This window comes from Anser cygnoides, chromosome 1, assembly GCF_040182565.1.
Source record: "Anser cygnoides isolate HZ-2024a breed goose chromosome 1, Taihu_goose_T2T_genome, whole genome shotgun sequence".
Taxonomy (NCBI): domain Eukaryota; kingdom Metazoa; phylum Chordata; class Aves; order Anseriformes; family Anatidae; genus Anser; species Anser cygnoides.
The window spans coordinates 50,473,676-50,498,039 of record NC_089873.1 but is presented as its reverse complement, the minus strand read 5'-3'; the positions used below and the strand labels follow the sequence as shown (position 1 = coordinate 50,498,039).

The following is a 24,364-nucleotide window of genomic DNA, read 5'->3' as shown; positions in this document are numbered from 1 at the left end:
CTCTCAGTGCTTTTCACATTCAAGGCCTCAAGTCCTAGCAGGGGTTTTGAATTGCAAGCCAACTGAGAGCAGTTCACTGGGGTACCCGTGGCTGATCTATGGGACTACATTTAGTAGTAAATGTATGACATGTCCTTGACAGCATATGTAACGGTCTTTCCTATTCTAGCACATTTGTGCATGTTTTGGCTCTATACATTGAATCTGATGTTATTTACTTACTCTTATGAATCAGTCTCTGCAGGAATGCTTGCTCTACAGGTAGCTGCAGAAACACTTGTAATGGAACTGGGGCATGGGAGATTTAAATCAAGCTCAGCTAGAGTCACCTCTCTCCATCATCTGCTCTGGATACAGAGTAGTAGAGGGGAAACTTTTGTTTTATAATGGAGGTGATCCACGTATTTATACTTGTCTGCTGAATGTGGGGCAAAATGCAAAGGTGAACCAATCAGGGGCTCAATCACATAGGGCAGTTTCAGAAACAGATGAGGTAGGTATTTGGGATTTTCGAGAGATCTTTCTGTAGGACATTCCCGGCCCTGTTCCATGAACCACACTCTTCCACCTCCTTTGATCCCTTACATAACTTGCTCTTCTTTTTTTTTTCCTCTTCCTCTTCCTTTGCCTCTTTTCCTGTCATGTACTCCATCCTTCCCCCTTTTTTTTTCCCGTTTAAGTATTTTTTTTCCAAGTTACACGTTTCTCACAATTCCTGCCAAACAAAACAAAACAAACAAACAAACAAAAAAAACAGAACAAAACCCAAGAACATCACAGAGACCTTATGCATCAGATGATTAATTTGCGACATTTAGGCCAGTGTTATGTGGTATTTCTTCCCTTGTCAGTTGGGTGGGAATCGCATGTCCTCACATAGACATCTAAAATGGACACGTCTAGATTTGTACTAGTAACTGCAGATTCCTTTATAGTCAACAGTGAGAAGTTGCAACCTCCAGAAAGCACTATGTGCCAGTCTAAGTTTAACAGTTATTTTTCTTTTAATTCTTTTAATTTTCTTTTAATTCTTTTATTTTTCTTTTGATTTATTTTAATTAATTAATTAATATTTAATTAAAACAAAAGTGAATAGTTGAAATTTTAGTTTCTAACTCACAGAAGGTTAACAATGGTTAAGTGAGCTGAACCTCTCTTTCAGGCTGCATGGTTTTATGGATCCTCCTAATCTACCAGCCATTACTTTTAAGTGGTCAATGAACTGGACAACATATGCAGAAAAGACAAAAGAAAAAAAGAAAAAAAAAAAACAGCATTAGGAGGGACAGCTTTGTAAAATAATCGATTGCCAGTGATTTTTAATTAATACAACTTTTGCTAGCAACTTTTAATAAAGCACTGAAACTTGAATTGAAGTGAATAGTCCTTATGAGGTAAATGACATGATCTTGAGTAATGACATGAATGAAGTATGTCTTGACATGAGTGTAGTATGTTTGATTCTTGTGGAGCTATCTGTGAGGAAAAGGATGTTCACACGTGTAAGGCTTGCAGGACACAGCTGCTGGCTTCAGTTCCATTGAGCTGGAAGGTTGTGGTTCTGACTGATTTGGTTTAGACTGAACTCCCATGATATTGTATACTTTGTAGTTGGACCAGCCAGACATGGGAAGAAAATGAATGCGGGTCCCATACTGGACATAGTGTACGGGGTTTGTTAAGGATAAGATTTGTGATGTGATGTGGAAATGCCGACACTACCACAGCCTGTTTTGAAAATGGCTCTGGGACTTCAGTGACAGTGAGACATCATCTCTGATCCTTCTAATCACTGTATGTTTGTCTGCCTCCCAACTCTATGTGGTTTTATTGAAGTCTGTGGTGCTCTGCCAAAGTGCAGTGAAATACTAGCACTCAGAAAAGTGTCAAGAATCCCCTTCAAAAATAGATTTTTGTTCTTTTTTTTTTTAAATAAATAAATGCAAAAATAAACACAAAGAGAACTTGCTTTAAAAGGAAATTATGATCTAAAAATATATCCAGCTAATGCTCCAAACCAGTATTACATTTAGGAAAAATAATAAAACTTTAAAAATGATAAACCAACAGTGAAGTGTCTGTAAATTTTGTTGGCATTAGAAAATCCATCTTGTTACCTAACACTTACGTGTTACTTTCCTCATTAATGCTCCTGGCCTCATACATATCACCATCCAATTTAATTGTTGCTAAGAAGACAAGTAAAAATGCATTTTAGAAAAAATTTAGCAGGGGTCTATATGAGGACATTATATGAGAACCATGTAAAACTTTGTTCTTTAAAAAACAAACAAACAAAAAAAAAAACAACTCAAGTGGAAAATAATGGACATAAAACATAAAAACATGAGAAATAAAAACATGAAAAGTTAATTAAGGCCTCTAAAAAAAAAAGAAAAAAAAAACTAAAAAACAGGTATTGTTATACAGAGAAGGTGTTTTGTTTTATTTTTTGACCCCGGTCTTTTCCTCTTCTCTAAATTAGATAAAAAAGCTACATGAAACATTAAGTTGGCAGACAAGTAAAGCTAAGATAAAGTACCTCTCTTAAGCCCATAATGCCAGAAAATTCAGAAAGGGAGCTACATTACTCTTATCCCATAGTGCAACACTTTTGGTGTGTGGGGGTTTTCTTTGTTGACATAATACCGAGATAGGAAAGAACACAGCTCATTTTTAGCTTTTTCTCAAATTTTTTTTTGCTTTGTGGTTGAGGGGTAGGTGTTTTTAATAGCGTACTACAACAGTCCTATTTCCTCCTTCAGTGTGTTCCACCAATTCTTATATTTGTTTTTATGGTTGAGACTATACAAAAGTAAGTAAAATAATGTGAGAGGGAACAGTGAATATAATATAAATATCCTACCTATAATAGATGAGGATTCTTAATTTATTTTGCAAGTTCCAAATAGAAACGTGTATGTAGATTACGTTAAACTTGTGCATGCCTTTGCAGGTTTAGGACACAAATTGCCTAAAGGAACTCATGAAAAGGAAATATATTGCTTGCATTGTATGAGGGAGTTTCTGTATCTCAGTATAGTCATTGTTTTCCATTTGCAATATTAAAAAGCATTTGCCAGAACTCCAGCCTGTTCCCTTGAAAATTTAAACATGTGCACTTATTTTCCATTGTTATAAGACTAAGGAATGTTTTTTTCTTAATATATTTCAACTTTATTGCACTCCTGAAATACATCAGAGAAATATCTGATCTGAAGCTTCATAATGTGTGTCATTTTCAGCAGGGTTACAAGAATCAGCAAGTATTTTTGCAATAGAAATCACTGGGCAGGTCCAAATTATTTTGTTGTTCAGCCTTCCCAGATTTTACCTGTGGCAACCGTGAGGAAAGGACAAAGTACTGTGCTTATTGTTTACCTCTTTCAAGAGGTGATAGGAGGGAAGAAGAAAGAAAGGAAAAAAGTCAAAAAGGTCCTGGTTCCCCACATCCCTCCCACACAGTATATGTTGGCTTATTATAGTAGACATTTTTGAGTTGCTCAGAGTAAGGAGAAATCAGAGAAGGAATTGATCTCAAACATGAGCCTCTGTAGGTATTCTTTCATGGGCTGGTGCAACTTACCCTTCTCCTGTTTTTCAGGGATGTCTTTAGGTGTACTGTACTGGTCTACAGGAATCAAGAACTATTTGAACACAAAACCACAAATAATTAATCATATAAGATGCTTTCACCTGTATTCCCACTACCTGTGTTTTGAACCATCAGTGAAATAAGAGGTGCAACAAACCTAATTTTATCTAAATTATGATTTTTTTTTAATTATTTTTTAAGTGTTTAGGACAGATCTTGCACTTTTATACCATAATCTACATAAACATCAGTGACATGGTCTGTTTCCGCTTGGCTTTAGCCAAGGAGTTATTTATTTATTTATTTTTGAAACGTGACTCAGGAGGTTTCTCTATGTTTCTTATACAATACTTCTTCCTTCCTGATAATGTCTATTTATTCTCTATTTTTGGATTGCTTTTCCATCGTTATCTCTAGATTATGAACAAATGTTCATAATACTGCAGCTGATGGCTGCAGGATATGTTTAATTAATACAGCCATTTTAGAACAGTTAAGATATTAAGATCCTATATACTATTTTTATTTATGTATTTAAATACAGGATGCATAATTTATAGCAGTTGGTGTTTCCATTATATTCTTCTCCTACGGTATGATACATGCAATGCATTAATTGTTATTTATCTGATTGAAAAGACAAAATAATTTTGAAATATAATCAGGTTTGCTTGAGAAAGGACAAGTTTCATGTTTTTAAAATCAAGTGCAAGGAGTTAAAGGTGGTATTTGTGTAAATCGTGGAAGACATATTGAAGGTTCATGAGAATACAGATGAGTTAAAATAACATTCACTGATAATAACATTCACTGATAACATGACACTGATAAGACAATATGTTAACTTTTAAAAGTTAACTAAAAAGTGGCTACAAAGGGGATGGTCTTCTAATGGGCTGTCAATGCAACAACTTTTAGAAAATGTAATTCACTAAGTGCTGGGTAGTACTGGCTTAGTAGATGTCTAATAAAGCACTATTCATCCAGAATAAAGATGAAGAGTCAAGCTTCTAATAGTCTACAGAAAACAGCTGAGGTAAATATAACTGCATTTTATTCTTGTCTTATCTGATATTTGCTTTCCTTCATAGTTAATATTTATCCCAACAATGTGTTTAATATTGCTTTGAGAAATAGATGAAATCGTGAAAGAAAATGTATATCAGCAATGTATAAGATCAATTTGTTGTCTAAAATTTAAAATTCTGATTTCCTTAATAAAGTTTACAATCGTTGTTTTTAAAGATAAATCTAGTCTACAAAGAAATATTTATTATACTTTAGTACACTCCAAGTTTCATACATTGTTCATTCATTAAATCTTATTCTACAAGATAATAACAGGGATATATATTTTATGAATATAGTTTAATATAATTGCTACTTCCTATTTAATGATAGTAATACCTTGCAATTAAACGATATGTTTTACCCATACAAAATGTTTCTATGCTATCTTATATCCTTTTATTTTTGTCCACTGAATTGCTGCCAATTCTTAGGTGAAACTATTTGCTTTTTCATCGCAATCTTTTGTGCTCTTATTCAATGCACATATATGTGTTCTCTTGAACTCTGGATGTTTGATGTCAGGCTTGTAGCTTTCAAAACATTTGATTTCTTGGGTGATTCTGTTGGAAAAAGCGAACACATAAGAAAAAATTGTGTTGCCTCTGAAGACTTGAATGGGAAATTGTCTTTCATAGCCATTAGAAACCTATGAGAATTATGCCTCTGCAGGATAACTATAAAAGAGATCTGCCAGATTGTTTGTGCTATTAGGAAATTGATGATAGGGAAAAATAAGAATTAAGAAAGCATAAAGCCCAAAATCTTTGAAATGTGAATCCAGTATCTATTTCAGGCATATAAGAGGAACAAACCATAGCCTTATCTACACTGAAAACTTCCTCTGCTGAAGGTCAGAAGGAAAGCTGCCTGTATGTCTATTTCACCATACCAACTGGCTTTTTTATAAATTTGTCATTCTTTCACTTGTCCCTATTCACATTCATTGTTTTTAGCAGCTGACAAGCAGTAACCAACACACGTGACAGCACAGCTTACCTGCTCCAGCATGGAATCCTGGCTAATGACTAAGCCAGGTTCTAAACTAAGTTTTTCTGCCTTTTGTTCATTTTTTACATCAAATACTGAATATTACATCCAGATTTTGGTAATGCAAGGCAGTACTTCAGCCAAATGGCCCCTATGAGTAAGGCAGAAACATTTTTTATTTTCTAGGGCAATTAATTAGACAACCACACTGTCACTCCCACACTTAAATTAATCTCCATATGTTCAGTTATCATAGGAAAAAATAAATTAAAGAAGAAGCTGAAGGAAAAGCTCATAACCACATCTTTGCAATATTTTTTCAGACACCTAAATTTCTGTCAGCATATTGGGAATTCATAGCCTCATTATTACATGCTTAACTAATCAGCACACATTATAATTTCCTCACAAATAATGTCCTTGTTGCTTTTCATCATATATTTAAAATAGAGAAAAGAAAAGAAAAAAAAAAGTCTTGTTCAAGAGACTTCAGTATTTATACTGAATGCAGTTTATGGCACTTACTGTTTACTGGTGAAATACTACTACCAGTTTAAACAGCCCTTCTCAAATAATTTGTTTTATGATACACTGTCTTGGATTAATTTCATTTCCTTGTTAATTAAAAAAAAAAAAACATACCTTCTCAGTCATTTTTCTGAACTGCCTAAGTTCTTGTATGACTTATTGGGAACCCTTTTAGATTACTTTTCTTAAGTTAAGTGTCTTGTCTGTTGAGTGGTCCCAGGTTGAAAAATAAAAAGAAAGAAAGCCACTGTTTGAATGACTGAGGTGCTTTTAACACTTGAAAAAATAGCAACTTGCAGACAGAGAAATGTGGAAATATATCCTTTCATAGCTGATGTATCTCTGGCCTGATACAGTTGTTTTCTGTTTAACATTCCAGTGCTTTAAGGCATTACAAATATTCCCAGCTACCAGCTTCAGCCTTTGCCCCAGCATCTCAGTTGCAGGAGGTGCAGGCTGACGATGGACGTGGACATGCAAAGACTCCAATGCCCCAGCAGCAGTCCCCTCTTTTAGCCTGGTGAATGCCAGGTTTTTGGATGCTTACCACACAGTTCAGGCTGTGATAAGGATTATTTTTTTTTTCTCCTGACTTTTGGAAGGAGTATGACAAACGAATCCGTGACTTCTGTTTGCCGTGACTCTGTGTTGAGGCTGTTGAATCACGCTAGTACCATTCTCTGCTCTACAGCACTTCAAGGCATAGCAGGTACGCGAAACCCATAGACTTAGGATGTTGTTAACCTGTGTGATTCTACAAGCTCAGTAAACAAAAACAGATAAAGGAGGAAAGGGTGCAAGCCTTTATGTAAAGGACTGCTCGATATATCCTATCTGTCTGTGCCCTCCCTGTCTTTAAGGCTTCACTTTTAATTTATGCATTTTATTGAATCTCAGGATCTCATTGCTTACTTTGTTCAGAGCTTTCTTTCAGCCACTGCCCATGTGCCCTGCTCACTTTTTTTTTTTTTTTTTCCTGAGGTGGAAAGATGGAGTTTAATCAGATGTGTACAGAAGTAGAAGGCCTTTTTCCCTCCCTTTCTTCTCCTTCTCTACCTGCTTTTCTCCCTTCTGCCCATCCTCCTACACTTCCTACTTTCTTTTGCTTCTTCTGTCCTTCTCTGTCCATGGAACCACTGGGGAACTCAGTGAGATTCCTGAATTCATTGGAACTACATAACTAGACATTATAAGAAATGTCCTTCAGTGTAAGGGCAAATAAAACAGGAGTTTAGTGGGAAAATTTCCATGGAAACAATAGTTCAGTGACAATGAAAAATATTTCTCACCACAATGTGCTAAAAATAACTTCACACATAATTTTACAAAATTGAACATTTTTTTATTGATAGCATGGGAGGCAAAACCATTGTATTTTTCATCTGGAGGATTATATGGTTCATTCTGAGTTTTGCATCCCTAATTCTTGAATAGGATACCTCTGTATTTGCAAACATGCTTTTTTAAACCTATTCTGAAATTATATATTCTTATTGATATGGATACAGGGATTACAAAGCAAAGTAAGATACCTTGTGTGCTTGGTTTTTAGCCACTTCCCAAATTTGTCTACGTTGTTGCTATTTCACAGCCATACTAGGATCAATTCTCTGGGAAAAGAGCAAGCAGCTCTTGGATGTGCACATTCTTTACTTTTGCAGGAAAAGGGTGTCTTCTCCTACCTTTCCTACAATTTTGCAAGAAAGGTTGATTGGCAGTTTTCCTACAAGGTACAATAGAACAGCTAAATTGGATAAGCAGTGCTCCTTTGTGAGAACTGTCACTGCACCATATATGCTGCTTCCTCTATCTGCAGGCTTATGAAATTCCCTTTGGGATCCCCGTTTTATGTTAGTGTCTCCAATAGTCATATACGTCCTTGGGTTTTTGTTTGCTTGTTTTTGTGTGCATATCTGTGTGCATTGTTTTTTTTTTTTTTTGTTTGTTCGTTTGTTTTTCCCTGCCTTTGTTTTTCAAGTGCAAATGTGTGAACTCATCTTTGTGATGATTTTGATATTTAGGTATATGTAGTTGATTGATATTGTTGCTGTTAGAAGGTATATAATAAATACAAGTCAGCTGCAGACTACAACTCCATTTTTGTCTGTAATGGTTGTATAGTCATAAATTGTTTTCCCATGGTGTTCTACTCTTTTTGTGAACTAAAATTTCAGTGGAATTATCTGGATAGGTTTGTTTGTTTAGCTGACTGCAATATCATAGTCATAGAAGTAGGAGTTAGCTGATATGAAATTAAGTAGAACTGTACAGATTACTTGGTCAACAGATTTGTCCAGCATGGTTTTGTGGTCTTCTGATGGAGATTGTCTGACAGACGGACTGAAAGGTTTGGAACAGAAGGAGCTAAAGTAAATATGTACAATTTTTCATTTTTGACAGCTTAGTTAAGGGGAAAATGTCTACATGAGCTGCTTGAAGGAAGAGGAAATATTCCTATCTTCTTGCTGACTGCTGGACCCTCAGGGCTTTCAAGATGAATAGGCTTAGGAGTCCTGTATTTAGATCTGCTGCTTATAAAGCAACCTCTGGCTATCTCTGTTTCCTCCTTTGAGTAAATGAAACTGTATGCTTGAAAAGGTCATGCAGAAGTGCAGTTGCTCATACTTATTGTGTATTTCTTTCTGAGAAAGGGTATGTCTAAATTATGGTGGCGGATGGAACTGGTTCCTACATACACACAGCTGGACCGTAGGTTTGACTCTTAGGACAAATGTTAGATAGTTGGTCTATATTCTATCAGTAATTTGAGTAACACTCGAACTGAAAAGTAGCACTTGGGTTCTGTCCAGATGATGGAGGTCTCAATGTGGAAGTTGGCAATGGCATCTCCTCATGATTACATGATAGTGTGCGAGGCTGAGCGCTTTATTAGTGGTTATGATGGTGAAAAATAATGGTTATGTTCTTGGGCTGTCTTCTCTGGCACGAACATGTTCCTGTAAGTCTGCTTGTGAATCATTCCCAAGAAGAAATATATCAGCAGGTTAAGTGCCTTAAGAAATGTCTTACAAAACTTTAAGAAAGTTGTCAGAATTCAAACATGCAAACACTTAAACATGAAAAATACCCTTAGAGGTTTGGGGCCAATACACCCATACTGCATAGCCTCCTCCAGTCACAGGAGGGTAAAGCAAATCTAATGCTCCTTTGAACATGAAATTCAGTAAAAAATCAATTGATATGTAAAATGGGACATACAATAACAAAATAACAACAGCTTTGTCACATTGTAAAAAAAATCTAACGATAACTGTATGTTTCTTCAATGTTATATCCATCTGTGTGATACAACTTACTTTCAGATCAATGCCGGTTCAAGTTAAATATCTGTAACATACATATTTAATGGTGGGAAAGAAAAAGCCTAAAGCCTGGATCCAGAAGAAGAAAGTTGAGGAAGAACTCCCAAATGAAGGTTTGCCTGAGAGAACATATTGGAGGGGGAGGACATACTCCGTATTTACAACTTTGAGGCAGAATGAACACAATAGCTGAGATCACTGAATAGGACAAGTATAGAAGTGCAAAGAAAATGAAACTTGACTTAAATGGATTTTCTAGGTTAGGTAAGGACAGTGTGAAGCTTTGTTTGCTGTTCTTCACAGGGTTTGGTGGCTGACAAAATATATGGGGCCAGGACCCATCCACCTCAGCTGTGGAAAATGCCTCTGTTACGGGCCTGTTCTTGCAGAGCATATTGGACTTAAAACTAGTCTTAATATTCAGGTCTTGTTATATGAACATGTTTTAATTAGGCATCTATGTCTTGATTATGTGACTGCATCACTCTTTAATTTTTTTTTGCTTAGGAGTTTTGTGACATTTTTCTTTCTCCAGCTGTGGCCAGCTGGAGGAAACCCACCCCAAACTCTGTGTTGCTGGAATAACCCTCTTTAACTATCAACCTGATGGTGAAATCTCTCACCTGGTAGATGGAACACATGAATCTGTTTTCCTTCTGTAGGGGTTTTCAACCTGCAACTTCCTGGTGAAAGTCTGAGGATAATCAATAGGATGCTCTGGGTTGAATGAACTCTTGCAGTCTCTTCTGATGAAAAAAGAAGAAAAAAAAAAAAGGTCATTTTGTGGAAGCACAGTGAGAAAACATCCAAGATGCCATCAGCTTCAGTGAATACTTGAACATTCATTGTGACTCTTCTCTCAGGAGGTCTTCTTCTGCTTGGTCTATGTCAATTCTTTAACTCATCAGTTCTTCTCACCAAGAACATGAGATTTTCCTTGTTCCTTATTTCCCAGAAGTGGAACTGGCTTTCTTCTGTTCTTGTAAATAGGAGAGGATCTTTTATTATTTATTTATTTATAAGTATTCTACTAAGTAACTACTATTTGGGATGGGTTGGTCGTTTCAGTGCTGTTTATACAAATAGGTTTTCAGTTGCTTAATTCAAAAGCAAAATGAAACTGAGAGAAGATGCAGTCTGATATAAAGGAAAGATCTGTTAACTCTTCTCCAGTTTTGTAGCAGACGTTTCTCGTGTGAGACGGGTCAAACATTTCTAGAGATCTAAGTCTCATCTGCACAGGATAATGCTGCAAACCTGTCCCACTACTGCTAACAAACAGTTGGTTTGCTGGTCAGGTGCTGTTCATTTAGAACCTTGGGGTAAAAAAAGCAAGCAGCATCTTAAACATTGTTGTCTACGCAGGCCTAATCAACGCTGCTTAAAACATTAGAGGCCTTCTGTGCTCTGTTTATGCTATGGCTCCCAACTTTACTGATAGTAGGGGAGATGAGTCAGTCAAGATTTTAGGTATTGCCAGTGGTATACAGCCTTATATATATTTAAGACCGCTGCCAGAGTGCAGTGGGTCCACTCTGCTTCTCCTAGACTGGAGAAAAAAAAACTTAACGGTGTATTTCATTGTACCTTACATGACATAAAAATGTATTTGAACATAGAATGATAAGGACAGAAAGCTTGATGAAGGCCCTTGGCTATTTTGGTGACACATTGCCTGTCTATTTTGCTGTTTGCTTTGTTTTTGTCTTGCCTTTACTGAATATTTCATATTTTTAAATACCTATGTATCTGTTGATGTTATTTTAAGTTTTAGTTTCCTGTAAATTATTTCCATGCATTTCTAACTATATTTTGCCATAGAATTATCAGAGTGTAGACACGACTAGACTTCATTTTTGCTTGTTGAGTGATATTCTTGGGGAAACTCTCAGTTCATTTCAACTGGCATTTCTCTTCAAGTTTTAGTATAACATTCCTAAAAATGGAGATGCAGTCTACAGAGAAATTATTTGTCACTGACCTTTTCTGTTGCTATTCTGCCAAGTTCAAAGTACTGTAGACTTTTTTCCTTCCTTTTTTTTTTTAATAATTTTCTTCAAGTTGTATTTGTTGCTAACTTCCCACCACCATATATGGTGTCATTGTTTCACTTATTCTATGTATTTTTGTCTTCTGACTAGATTTAGTGGAGTGATTGAAAACAGAAAAGTTCTGAGCATGCTTTGTGGGATCCTAAAGTAGTATTTAATTTCTGGCAACATATTGTAGGTATTTTCTCAGCTGTGTTGTAAAAATACTTAATATGGATAGGAGGAAGGAAGAAGAGAAAGAGGCAAATCTTGCTCTCCCTTACATGGTTGTAGAAGACAGACAAGGGTGTGGAGAGAACAAAAACCATCCCTTTTATAGCTTGTGTGAAGGCTTTGGTAAGACCACAGGGTAGCTGTCAGTTTGCCCATCCTGGAACAGACTTGTTGGAAAACAATGGAAAAGAAGTGGGGAAAAAAAAGGTTGCTAGTAGGTCTAGATGAATGAATGGTGCACCTGTCAAAATTTGCACTGGTTCACTTCCCTTCTTACCTTATTGCCATGATGGTGTAACCCAGGAAGTTACTGTGAGGAGTGCAGAATTCTTCCACAAGAAATCCTCAAAGCATCACAGAAGGCTGAAGCTAGAATAACTGGTTTGCTCTTCCATGCTTTGCAAAATAAATAAATAGATAAATAAAATGAAACCTTGTTCAGCTATGGACAACATAAAACATGAAAAGAGTTCACGAAACAGAAAGCGTGAACAAAAACTGAGTAACTTAGTAAAGGTGCAGTGAGGTAGTGGGTTTTAAATAAGAGCTTGAAAGCAAAGAAAGATGCTTGGCTGACAATGGGTGGGAAGATTCCAAACATAGGAAATGACATTAAAGAATGCAAAAGTTGAAAGAGGCAGAAAGAGGCAGAAAGAAAGAAAGGAAGGAAGGAAGGAAGGAAGGAAGGAAGGAAGGAAGGAAGGAAGGAAGGAAGGAAGGAAGGAAGGAAGGAAGGAAGGAAGGAAGGAAGGAAGGAAGGAAGGAAGGAAGGAAGGAAGGAAGGAAGGAAGGAAGGAAGGAAGGGAAAGAAAAGAAAATTGAGTGTAGAGACACAAAGGGTCACTTCAAGTTTTCTAGTTCTATTTGACCTTTTTTTTTGTCTCCATCTCTTCAGTTATCTAACTTATTAGAGGATTTCTCTTCTCTTTTGAAACTATGTCGTAAACATTAATTTTTTCATATATGTGTTTAAATTCACTAGTCAGTGCCAATTTTATTCCTATTTTTTCCCCTATTATGATAGTGGAAGAGACCTTAAAAACACTTTTTTTCCATGTGTTCATGAAGCCAAAATGAACAAGATTGAGATCTGAGACTTGCTACTCAGCACCTGTATAGCAACTCCCTTTTAGCTGGAAAAAAATACATTGATCTGAGACTTGGCTTGGCGGGTTTTACATTTTCATTAAATATTGATACTTAAACATCATCTTTGTTTACACTGCATGCTGCTTCCTCTAGGTTTTAAACAAGGTGGGTTTTTTGCACATAGTGTTGAAGTCGGGAGTTCGTAACAGCTTTAATACTTATTGATGTGTGATAAGAGTATATCTGTGTGTATGTGAACAATACACATATATTCAGATATTGTGAATGATGCTTAAAAGCCGTGGGTTTTGTGATATCAGATTTCTGACTCCAGTGATCTCAGTGAATGCTTTCAATTAAATCAGTTATAGTCTGATAAATAATCTGTGCAAGTATCATGTTAGGTCTGGTCAACGGAGTAAGGTGTTAATAGTAAACATTAAGGATATCAACATTTGAAGCTCATTTAATCTGCCTTATTCTGAATGTTTGCATTGAATTTGTTCTCTGGTGAAACATACTCTGGTGATTTAAATGAGAAAAATACTTGTGTGTGTAGTTCTTTAGGTCGATTTTCCTGTTTTCAGTAAATCAGTACCTTTTAATTTGTCTCAGGGTTTAGGGAGACACAGAAGGGATGCTGAGAAGGAACAACTTAAAGCTGCCTAGAGCTGAAATTTTGAAATATTGTGAACATGAGCAAGACCTGCTTGCATGTTCACGTTCCCAAATCAGGGTCAGATCCTTCCTTGTGGTCATTACAACAGAGTGAGTGACACAAGGTTGCTGCTGGCTACTGCTGCTGCTTGACTGGAAGCTCAGGGCTTACACAATGGCACAACTGCCGGTCGGTTGGGTGGCTTGGAGCACTCCGGCAAGCAGGTCTTGCTGGAGGACAGCGGAAAGGGGAGGGGCTGCCTCCCTCTTACTTCCCCATTTCTTCTAATGAAATCACAAGAGAGAGAATTAAATCAGCACTTTTTCACTTCTCAGTGATATCGGTACCCTGCGAGTTCATGGGAATGGAAACTTCATGATACCCGCCAAGTCAGCGATTCAGCAGGCGGTGGACGCAGCGCAGACATAAAGCCTACACTTTGCTCATCAGCCGAGGCTGAAGTGGTCCCAGCTGCCACGCAGAGGAGTGAGGGTGTGGGGTGGCACCAGACACATCTACTATGAAGGCAATGCCAGATGATACCAAAAAAGTATGATAGACACCATAGGGTGGCTCTGTCTTGCACCTTCCAGTAGCCACCTGCTCAGAACTCTTCTTGCTTCCACTCCTTGCCTAGGGTGATTTTGGTCCATCAAGCACCACCTGTAGCACTGGAGGGAGACACCTATTCTACATTATGGCCATATCGCATATAACCACCTCTTATCTATGAACGGTCCTGGCAGATATCATCTGCTTGCTAAAAGGATGCTGTTTGCTGTTTGAATCTGATTCAGTCTCATGTTACTGAGAATTATATAACCATAGCCTCTCTGCCATCCTCCTTTTCAGATGGCACTCAGATTGCTGAGGCGCTGGTCTGGCATCTGTGTGCTTCTGGGCTGGATTTGCAGCAGCACCCTTGTGCTGTTATTGGTGACCCTCAAAACAGATGTAAAATAAACTAGGAAAAAGGGGCTAGAAACATAAGTGTGTCCAGGATAGAGAGATCTGAGCTAGAAATAGGCATTAAGCAAGCCTGATGAACTATTAGAATATTTTACCAAAGGAGATTGATTTTCTCTTTCATAGGGATACTAGAGTTCAGATAGAAGTTAGAGGCTTCAGGCAGAAACTAGCTGGATTAAAAACAATGGCCTAGATTATCACTGGAAATATATTTGTTTTGCAGGCAGAATCCATGCAATAATCTTCTTATAACTAGCTGCAAAGAATAGATAGGCATCAGAATAATTTAAAGAAAATAAACCTAAGTACAGATGCAAACTGGAAAAACAACCCTGAAGTCAGTGGAGCTATTCTGATGTAAGTTGGCATCGGTTAGCAGTGAATCAGAAGCAAATCGTATATACTGTTTCCAAAGAAAAGAAGGCATATGGAATATTAGTATATCAAACAAAGAGTAAAGGTGAGTTACTATCTCCAGCTCATTTTGTTTATCATGGTAATGACTGGCTATGGAGTGAGGCAATTATTTCATAATTTTCCATGAGCGAGTTTTTCCATTGTGCCTTTTATGCCCATACATAAAAATCGAGCGTGTAATGAGGAGCTGTAAAACAGACTCTGCAGCGGCCCAGGGTTGCCAGGTTCAGCTGCCGGGTGGATGGGTGAGCCTCCCACTGTGCAAGGCTGAGCCTCGCCTGCACTGCCCTCACTCCTGGAGGCATACGGGGACGCCGAGCTGCCAGTGGGTTCCTCCAGCCTCTGAATCAAAGCACGTGCTTTGGGATCCATCACCAGGGCCCCAGTCAGTTAATCAGTGCTAGGAGAAGCCCAGCGTTTGAATGCCAATAGTGTCAGTAAACAGACCTGAGAAAATGAAGGGAAAGGAAGAGGTCACGCTGAGTGAAGCCTTGGTTTTCTGTGCCAGGAAAAATGGGCAATAAATGAATTAACCTTCACAAGAGACGCAGAAAACCGGGCATCCAGACAAAGAGGGAATTGATTGTTGGGTCAGTCTTTCCACTGGACTAAATAACTGATGCAGTTAATGCCCTGCAGAGCACTACCATTATTTCCACTCGGTGTGTGTGTTTGAGGGGGGAAATGGAAAGGCAGGACGAGACCTGAAGTATCATACACTGAGCCAGCTATCTATTTTGTCCAACATCCTTTTGTGCCTACTTTGCTTGTTTGTTAGTCTTTCAGCACTTGGTTCATTAATTATGTCTTTTTGTTTATTTGTTTAACACTTCTGGGAGATATCTTGTGCCTGTTTCTTAAAATGAGCAGTTTCATGGTGAGCTAACCCTCTCTGACTGCCTGTAACATGCAGACTCAGCAGCTCAGCTTTTCTTCCTCTCGTGCTTTCCTGAAATGTCTGACAGCAGCACTCATACCTCTGCAATGACGGGGTAAGAAGTTCTAGTTTCTCTTCAGCTGATTGGGGAAAAAAATAAAAAAGAAAAAGAAAACTCCCCCCTCCCCCCACCCTTCCCCCCAGTATTAATGGTGAGTTAAAACATTTTTGTGTGCAGGTGAATTGTACCACCCTGACTGCAGTAAGGTATGGAAATTAATGTAGCAGCCCAACTGCTACTTTTCAGCAATAGGAAACTGGCTGATTAAACTGGATTTACACTGTCTCATATTGCCAAATTAAATAATGATAGGTTTGGGGAAAACAAATAAATCAGAGAATCTTTCAAATGTTGTAGCCAGCACACATTATTCCATGTTAGTTCTGGGGATCTAATATCTTATTAATTGCTTTTTTATTTCTCTGGTCTCAGAGTTACATCGTAAGCCATGTATTGTGATAGCAAGGGGAATTCTGATTACTGTGTGCATTTCTGAAGAGATCATATCATTTTGTTTAGACTTCAGAGGAAAGAGTGGTCAGAAAAAAGTGCTGGAGTTAAAAGAATGTGAAAACTATATTTATAGCAGTTACATTTCACTGGCATAAACTCTTTCTAATTGATCTGTACTGGGGGGAGCATTACTCTCTTCTCTGGCATGATTTACTTGTCATCATAAAAGCTATGAAGAAAGAAATGAGACTAGATCTAATATAGATTAGTGAGTTTGAGTGGCCTCTTAAAGTCCAATATGCCTTTGTCTACAACAGTATACAATAAGTCATATTTAACCTAGGACAGTTTCTTGATTTTAATGAGATCTGTGATGTCTAACATCGGCCATAAATTCCACGAGTTATGGCCTTCACCAGGGCAGAATGGAGGAGGGGAGAGGAAACTGAGTTTCTATGTGGGAGGAACACCGTGAAAACAAGGCTGCATTGCATCCTGATAGGAAAAAGAAAATCAAGATACAAAGAACGCAGGAGTTTTAATAGCTTCTTTACTCTTGAGCTCTGGTGCTGGAGAAAATAGAGAAAACACACACTGATGGAGAATTCATTTTGCAGATGTGTGAACTCTTTTCTATAAAATGCTGTTTGATCAGTTTTGGCCACACCTTTCCTGTCTTCTAAAAAAAGCTAAAAATATAAATGAAGACTTGTGGTTAGAAACTGACAGCACTTACTCTGTTGTGTTGGTTACAGGCTGCAAGTATATAATGTCTGTTAGGGCATATGGATTTATGTTATTATCAACTCAAATGTTTTGTGAGGTTGTTTCTATGTACAGCACCAGAAACTGTTGTATAGATCAACAGAGGCATAAACAACCAATGTTTTAATGAATAACTGCTGATTTGGGTCAAAAAGGAGATTAAACTACTGGAATAATAACAAGTAGAGTTCTACATGCTGAAAATGAGAATAACATTTACCTCTTACTGTACTTTTATTGGAGAATTAATAGGATTTGGCCCTGCATTTTTAAGCAGAAAAGGGGACTAAAGATGCTTTACAATTGCAATCACAGAATGTAAACTGTATAGAATTGTCCCTGAATACTGTTAGTACCTGGGAGCTTATTTACCAGGAAGAGTCACTACATCTTTAGAGCATACTTGTACTTTTAGGCAGTAAGTATAATACAGCTGCTTACAAGCATTTCTCTACCTGAAAATAAAGACACCACCTTTAAATAACGGGGACAAGGAGCAATATAAGAAATAGAAATGTATCTTGAAATTTCTCTCTTAAAATGTAGTGTAGACTTAAATCTCTATACTAAGGCATGCATTCTTTAAAGCAGAATGAAATAAGTAATACAAGAGTATACCTGGATAACGTGGATGAGGTCCTCAAACTATGAGGAACCTAAGTTTTCTGGCACAAGTGCCTCACCATCTGTTTAGTGGTTAAGGCTGTATCTTGTAAGGAGGAATTTCAGCTCCCTCCATGGTGTATTACAGGAGTAAAAAGTAATGTAAAATTCAGAAAGTTTCCTGGAAACAGATGATATAACAATTCTTCAAACAATGTGCTGGTGATTTAGAAACAAATGGGGCAGGAGCTGGAATGGAAATGAGGAAACAGGACAAAATGTCACAGGCCGTTGTGGAAATCCTAATAGTATTCACAGATTGTTCTTATGCTCATTGAAGTCACTAACAACTTTGTTGGTTGTTCCCAGAAGGCTGAATAGAAGTGGTTTGGGTGTGTATGTACTGGGCTCGTCTCACAGAACTGTATTTCTACACTGGCTTTGATTTATGGGGGTTTGGCCTGGACAAAACCTCACTAGATCCTCAATATTTGCTTGCTAGCAGAGAAAACCCGATTGTCATGGCACCTTCAAGTGTACAACTACTAGAGCCAGGATGAAGGCATCTAGTCAACCTGTCCGTGGGGAGAGTAATATGGCACTCTGCTAGAACTATCCTCTCATTCTTAATGGGGACCAGCACAGTAAACAGAGGATAGGACCTCTCTCTGACAGCCTAAAAAGCATATTTTTGCAACAGGGCCTTAACCGCGCAACTTTGCATAACACTCATTGACTGAAATAGAAACAGGTTGAATTTATAGAGGAGTTGTCATTTGAAAAAAAAAGAAAAAAAAAAAAGGCTTCTTGCAGAAATCTGCACTGCTTCTAGAGCTCTTGGAAAATAGTACAAGCAACCCAATGAAAAAAATAACATCTTAAAATTATGTTAATTTTACAAAGTATCAATATGCTGTTAAAACGAGCTGTAAAAGATGGGCTAATGACAAAAAAGATATATTAGATGGCAGAATTAAAGCCAGGTGCTTGCTACATTAAGAACAATTGATATTTCATCATCATCTATACATTTATCAACATTTTGACTGAGATGGCATGTAATTTGCTCCTGAAAGTATTCTGCAGTCCTTGAGTCTTCTGAAGCCATTAAAACCAATTAGTAACAAAAGTCTAGAGATCAAAGATAGGCTGCCAAATAGCTGGGCATAGACTTTCAAATCCATAGGTATAGTAATAGTGGATAAAAATCTTAATGTATCCCTGCAGTTGTATTCCATGGCAAGCATCAGGTCTGGCAATGATTACATTGTAATTGCAGGGCTTTTTTTGTTTGTTTGTTTGGCTTATTTGTTTGTTTGTTTGTTTTTCCGAATAAAATCTATGTCTTTAATACACATTACAGTTCAGTAAAAGTATATTTTTTATTTAAAAAAAAAAAGTGGCAAGAGTTTTTTGTTTTTGTTTTAAGACAATTCAGATATTCCTGATACTCCTCACATAAAATGGGCATGGTTAAGAAAAGTCTGTCTACTGAATCTCACTCTGGTATATATAAGCACGCAGGCTTCATGTCTATAGAATGTACAGTACTAAAGACAAGAAACACATTTGGCAGACAGGAGTTATCTGAAAGAGGTTGCAGACTGCATAATGCTAGTAAAGTAAGCTTGCACTGTTTATGTCCACACCATATGGCCTATGTATAAACAGTAGTTCAATACTTGTCTTGTTCTTAGCCAGCATTCTCTTCTCTGATTCTCATGCTGATTTCCTTGTTTATTTTTTTCTGTTAACATCATTAATATTGTCCGTGCTAGACAGGTGTGAGCACTAGAGTTTCATATAAAGCTATAATTCCTATTTCTGATTTTCTTCTTTCTTTCTCCAGTGATCGGCATTTTGAGCTATTAAGAAATGTCAACTACTCTTAAATACGCAAACAGAAATTCCTCAGCCCACTTAATAGCTGATTTCATTGGAACTGTGCCAAAAGGGAATCTGACCACTCCTGCTTAAAGTACAAGTCCAGAGGAACAAAGAAATGTTGTGATAAGTTATCACTTGGCTGGGTTAACAGCGAGTGATCGGATGTTAAGTGGTCAACAGGAAAGGTCAACAAAACCATTCTCTGATTGACACTGTAACTACAGGGGGTAGATGGACACTGGTTTCACCAAATCATGTTTGCTTTCATCGCTTCCAGCTTGGTTGATGATATCTGTTGCTAGCCAATGGAATAATAAAATCCTATTACTGATGAAATTACCTTCTCCCTTACCCATGCCTAAGAACAGTTGGTTTTATTTACTAACTCCATCCTGTTTCATATCAGTTAGTTAAGATATGCAACCAGAAACTCTTTCCTATTACATGTGTGTCCCTAGCTTTACATGAACCTGAACTGTCTCTGCTCATGCTGGTAAAAGCAGGAATATTGCAAGTACCAGAAAGGTGGAAAACTGTGCCTTAAACCTTATGCATGCATACTTATTTTCATAGTTACATATATATTTTGGCATATATAAGAAGACATATCAGCCTGACATTAAAATGTATGCAGCAACTTCAATCCGTTGAGGGTTGAACATGAGCTAACAGTTTGCCCTGGCTGCAAGGAGGACCAGCAGCATCCTGGGTTGTGCTAACAGAAGTATGGACAGTAGATCAATAGACTGATTATCCCCCTTCACTTGAGACTCATGAGACCACATCTAGATATTGCATCCAGTTTGGGGCCTCCCAGTACAAGAAAAACATCAGTGAATTAAGCAAGAACAGCAGAGCAGTGCCAAGTTATTTGGGGCTGGTACACTTGTCTTGTGAGAGGAGACTGAGAGACTGAGTCTGCTTCAGCCTGGGAAAAAGAAGGTTTCAGGGGGACCTAATAGCTGCCCTCCACGCTCATGCTGTCCAGCACCTATAAGGTATGAAGAAGGGTAGACAAGAAACCGTGGGGACAAACTGAAACAAGAGGGGCTCCTACCTGATAAATACTTTCTCCATATACCATACCATAAGGACAGTCAAGCAGTGGCTGGCCAGAGAAGTTGTAGTTTCCATGCTTAGAGCTTTCCAAGACGCAGGTGGATAAGGCTCTGAGTAATCTGGTCTGATCTTAAAGCTGTCTCTGGTTTAAGAGAGAAATTGGACTAAAGACTTCCTGAGGTCCTTTCCAACTTGAATTGTTCTGTGATTTTGTGATTTTATGACTCTCTGTGGATGAACATACTTACTGTCTTGAGCTTTAAATTCAGGCCTATTTAAGCAAAAGAAAAATGGGAGACTCTTCTGCTATTATTTGTGCTATAGCTGTGATTATGAAGCTAAAAAAAAAGTGCATTTCAATTAAAGTTAATTTTGGAAAATCTCGTCCTTACAAACCAGATCCCATTTTCTTAAGGATTTCTTGAGAGTTCAGCAGATGTGATATGGAGCAAATGCACATTTACTGCATGTGCATAAAAGACTTTGTATGAGAACAGACTAATTGCATAAGTATGCACAGAGAACTTTCATGAATATTATATGTGATGTGTTAAATTTCCTGATATTTACTAGTAGTTGGGAAACGTAAAATTAGAGAGGCAAAGACTGGTGTGGTTGTTTTACCTTGCTAGGCAGCTGAACTCCACCACAACCACTCCCTCACTCCCCTTCCTCAGAAGAGGAGGGGAAGAAGAAAGAAAAAAACAATTCACAGGTTAGATAAGGATAATTTAATTAAAGGATAAATAATTATTGAGGTAAAATTATTATTAAGGGAAAATTAAATAATTTAACTAAAGTGAAAAGAAAAGGAGGAGGGGGGTACCAAGCAAAATCTGTGTGGAAGCACAGACAGAGAGGAAAGAAATTACTCCCTTCTTCCCACCAAGGAGTGATGCTTGACCACATCTCTGATCTCACAGGTCTGAAGCAGGACCTCAATACACATAGCTGTTGTTTGGGAGGACAGAGGTTTTCATACTGAGAACCCAGCCCTCCCTGCTCCTTCCCTTTTAATACCTTTTATTGTTGAGTGTGACACCACATGGTATGGGATATCCCTTTGGCTGGTTTAGGTATGTGTCCCCTCTCAACCTCTTGCCCACTCCCAGCCTGATGACTTTTGGCAGGGTTGGAGGGAGTCCTGATGCTGTGCCATCACTGCTTAGCAGTAGACAAAACACTGGTGTGATACTTATGCTGTTCTAGCTACAAGTGCAGAGCACAGCACTGTATGGGTTGCAGCAGGGAAAGTTAACTCCATCTCAGCCAGACCCAGTACAACTGGTAAAACAGCAAAGTTACTGTTCTCTTTACCAAACATGAACTTTTTATTTATTTATTTATTTATTTACTTATTTATTTGTATTTCACTGGAGCTAGTCTGGAACTCCCTGTTCATAGCAGAAGAATTATACCAAACTGGACATGTAATTTTGGAATAAAATAAGGTGTCTTGAAGAGTGATATTCTGGAATCAATGAATGCACAGAAGATATTCAACGTTGCTTAATTTTCATTTGCTCATGACCTTCTTCATGGCTCCCAGACTCCAAAACCTTCTAAGAGCCCTTCTGATTTACTTGTGTTACCACTTCAATCACAGATCGCTCTGGCAACTGAGAAATGTAAGGCATATAAGCATGTGGAATGCCCTAATTTTCTTAGGAAAAAAGCAACAACCAAACCAAAAACTAACCTTACTCATTTGTACCTTTTTTATTTTTTCTCTTGGAGGAGATTTCTCTCTGATCAAGCATCTATATTTATGTGGTAGTTGCACTACTGAGAAAAGTAAGAGTAACATTAAGAGTAACGTAAAGAGTAAACGCTCAAGGTTGCACAATGAATTTGTGTCAGAGTGAAATAGTTCAGACCTCTTGGCCCCCAAGTCTGTTTTCAGTTTAGCTGTGAAGACTCTGGACTCACAGGCTGTGAATTCTCTGTTTCTACACTATAAAAAAAATCTTTAACTAAATCTGTTGTTTTAATAGAAAAGGTTTCAATTCCATTATTTTATAAAGTCAAAATGCTTAGATTGAATCTGCAATAGAAATTTCCTTGCTGATCAAACCATATTCATTTTTAGAACTTGTGCTAATCATTCATAGGTTTTCATTTGTTATAGCCCTACCATGAAAACATTGCTTTTAAATTACTCTAGTTCTGGATGAGAATCATATCTATTTATGCTTAGTATTACAATATTATGTGCACTTGAAGGAGAAATGGTGCCTCATTCTATATAGAAACGCATAGAAATGATTGTTTTGCCTATAAAGAGTTTTCATGATTAACTAGATGTCTATTTATCATAGACACACATGATATCTAGAGTTGAATTTAGGGTTTTTAATCCATTCCTTAGATGTGGATTTACATTAGAGTACTTTGGGTTCATACCTGCTAACTTCTGGTTTCAAAACTCATTGAAAAAAAACCTTTTCACCTCTCACCCTCTTAAAGCTATATCTAAAAGAATTTACTCATTGTAGCATGAAGTCGTTTAATTCCTCTTTCAGCTGTCCACGTTAGGGGTTGATAACCTGACAACTTTTCTGCATTCCTGTCCATCGTACTTTCATCAAGGAAACAGAAGATAGTATGCATGCTGACCATTTCTTTTCCACCTGTAATATGGAGATCATCTTCTTCCCAAACGGTTGGCCTGCTGAGATTAAGTAAACCCTAGTTTGTAGTTGAGTTTCTACTTCTCATTACTGCTGATCTATAACACCTTCGATTTTGTTGTCCTGTGAATTGCCACATTGTCATGGAATGGGTTTTCTTCTATTTGCCTCAGGAAGTATTTGCTCCTATTCTTTTAAACCCAATCATTAAAGCACAGCTCAGAATAATCTAATTATCTTGTCAAGAGTCACTTGTTGAGCTCTGTGCTACTCTACTGATGTGACTACTGGCATTTAAGCAAGGTAGTAGGTAAATGCTTACTTAATATGTTTTTACAGTGCAGTAGAGTTTCTCTACTGATATATGTCATGTCATTCAATATTCAAAACATTCAAAAAAATGTGATCTTTTCTTTCCCAGCTTGAAGAATGACTGCTACCCAAACCAAATAGAAATGTAACAAAATTGCATTTGTTACAGCTTTTTGTGGCTTCTTCCTTAGAAATGAATAAAGTTGTTATGGAGAACTATGCAGAAGATTTTCACCATGTCCTTTTAAATGTGCATTCAGTGCAACCTAAGTTCATAGTTACAATTGCATGTACAAACTGATTGATTAGATTAACCACTTATGCAAATGAGTGTTTGGACAAAATAACACTTAAAATTTAGAAGCTTTTTTTATGTATATGCACTTTTTCACCACAGGATACCTTTTGTTGTCATGATTTTGTTGCTTTTGATTCTTTTGTTCAAAGTAAAGATAATTTCTAGTAGAAACATATTGTGTTTAAGAGCATTGAAAGTAGCAGAAATGATTAGAATGACTGGAGATGACTTTGATCTCCTTGGGGAGCCTTTGCTTGAGTGGAAAACTATACATCGAAGATGAACTCCCAGTGTGACAGAGTAGATAAAAGCACTGATACAGGTCTTAACTGTAAAAACAAAGCTTATGAGCATGAAGACTCTATCATTTCTGTGTTTGTGAAGGCAACCTCTACTGAAATAGTGTGTCTATTTCACGTGTCAAGAGTTCAATAAAAGTACTGAAAACTGAGAATGGGTGAAAGGATTAGAAGAAAGAGAAATATGGTAATAAAACAGTCTTCAGTCTAGCAGATGCG

General features: G+C 37.4%; 1 protein-coding gene across 10 annotated transcripts in view; it reads left to right on the top strand.

Moving 5' to 3' along the window:
- The window catches only part of LOC106036886 (uncharacterized), a 221,985-nt gene that overhangs the window by 5,381 nt on the left and 192,240 nt on the right, over nt 1-24,364 (top strand). For 6 of the 10 annotated variants that reach the window (XR_010830807.1, XR_010830806.1, XR_010830805.1 and 3 more), the window contains exon 1: nt 6,746-6,890. The exons of the other annotated variants lie outside the window; for them this stretch is intronic. The gene's annotated coding sequence lies outside the window, so the exon portion shown is untranslated. Of the gene's footprint in view, nt 1-6,745; nt 6,891-24,364 lie in introns of those variants that run through there. 10 annotated transcript variants of the gene reach the window in all.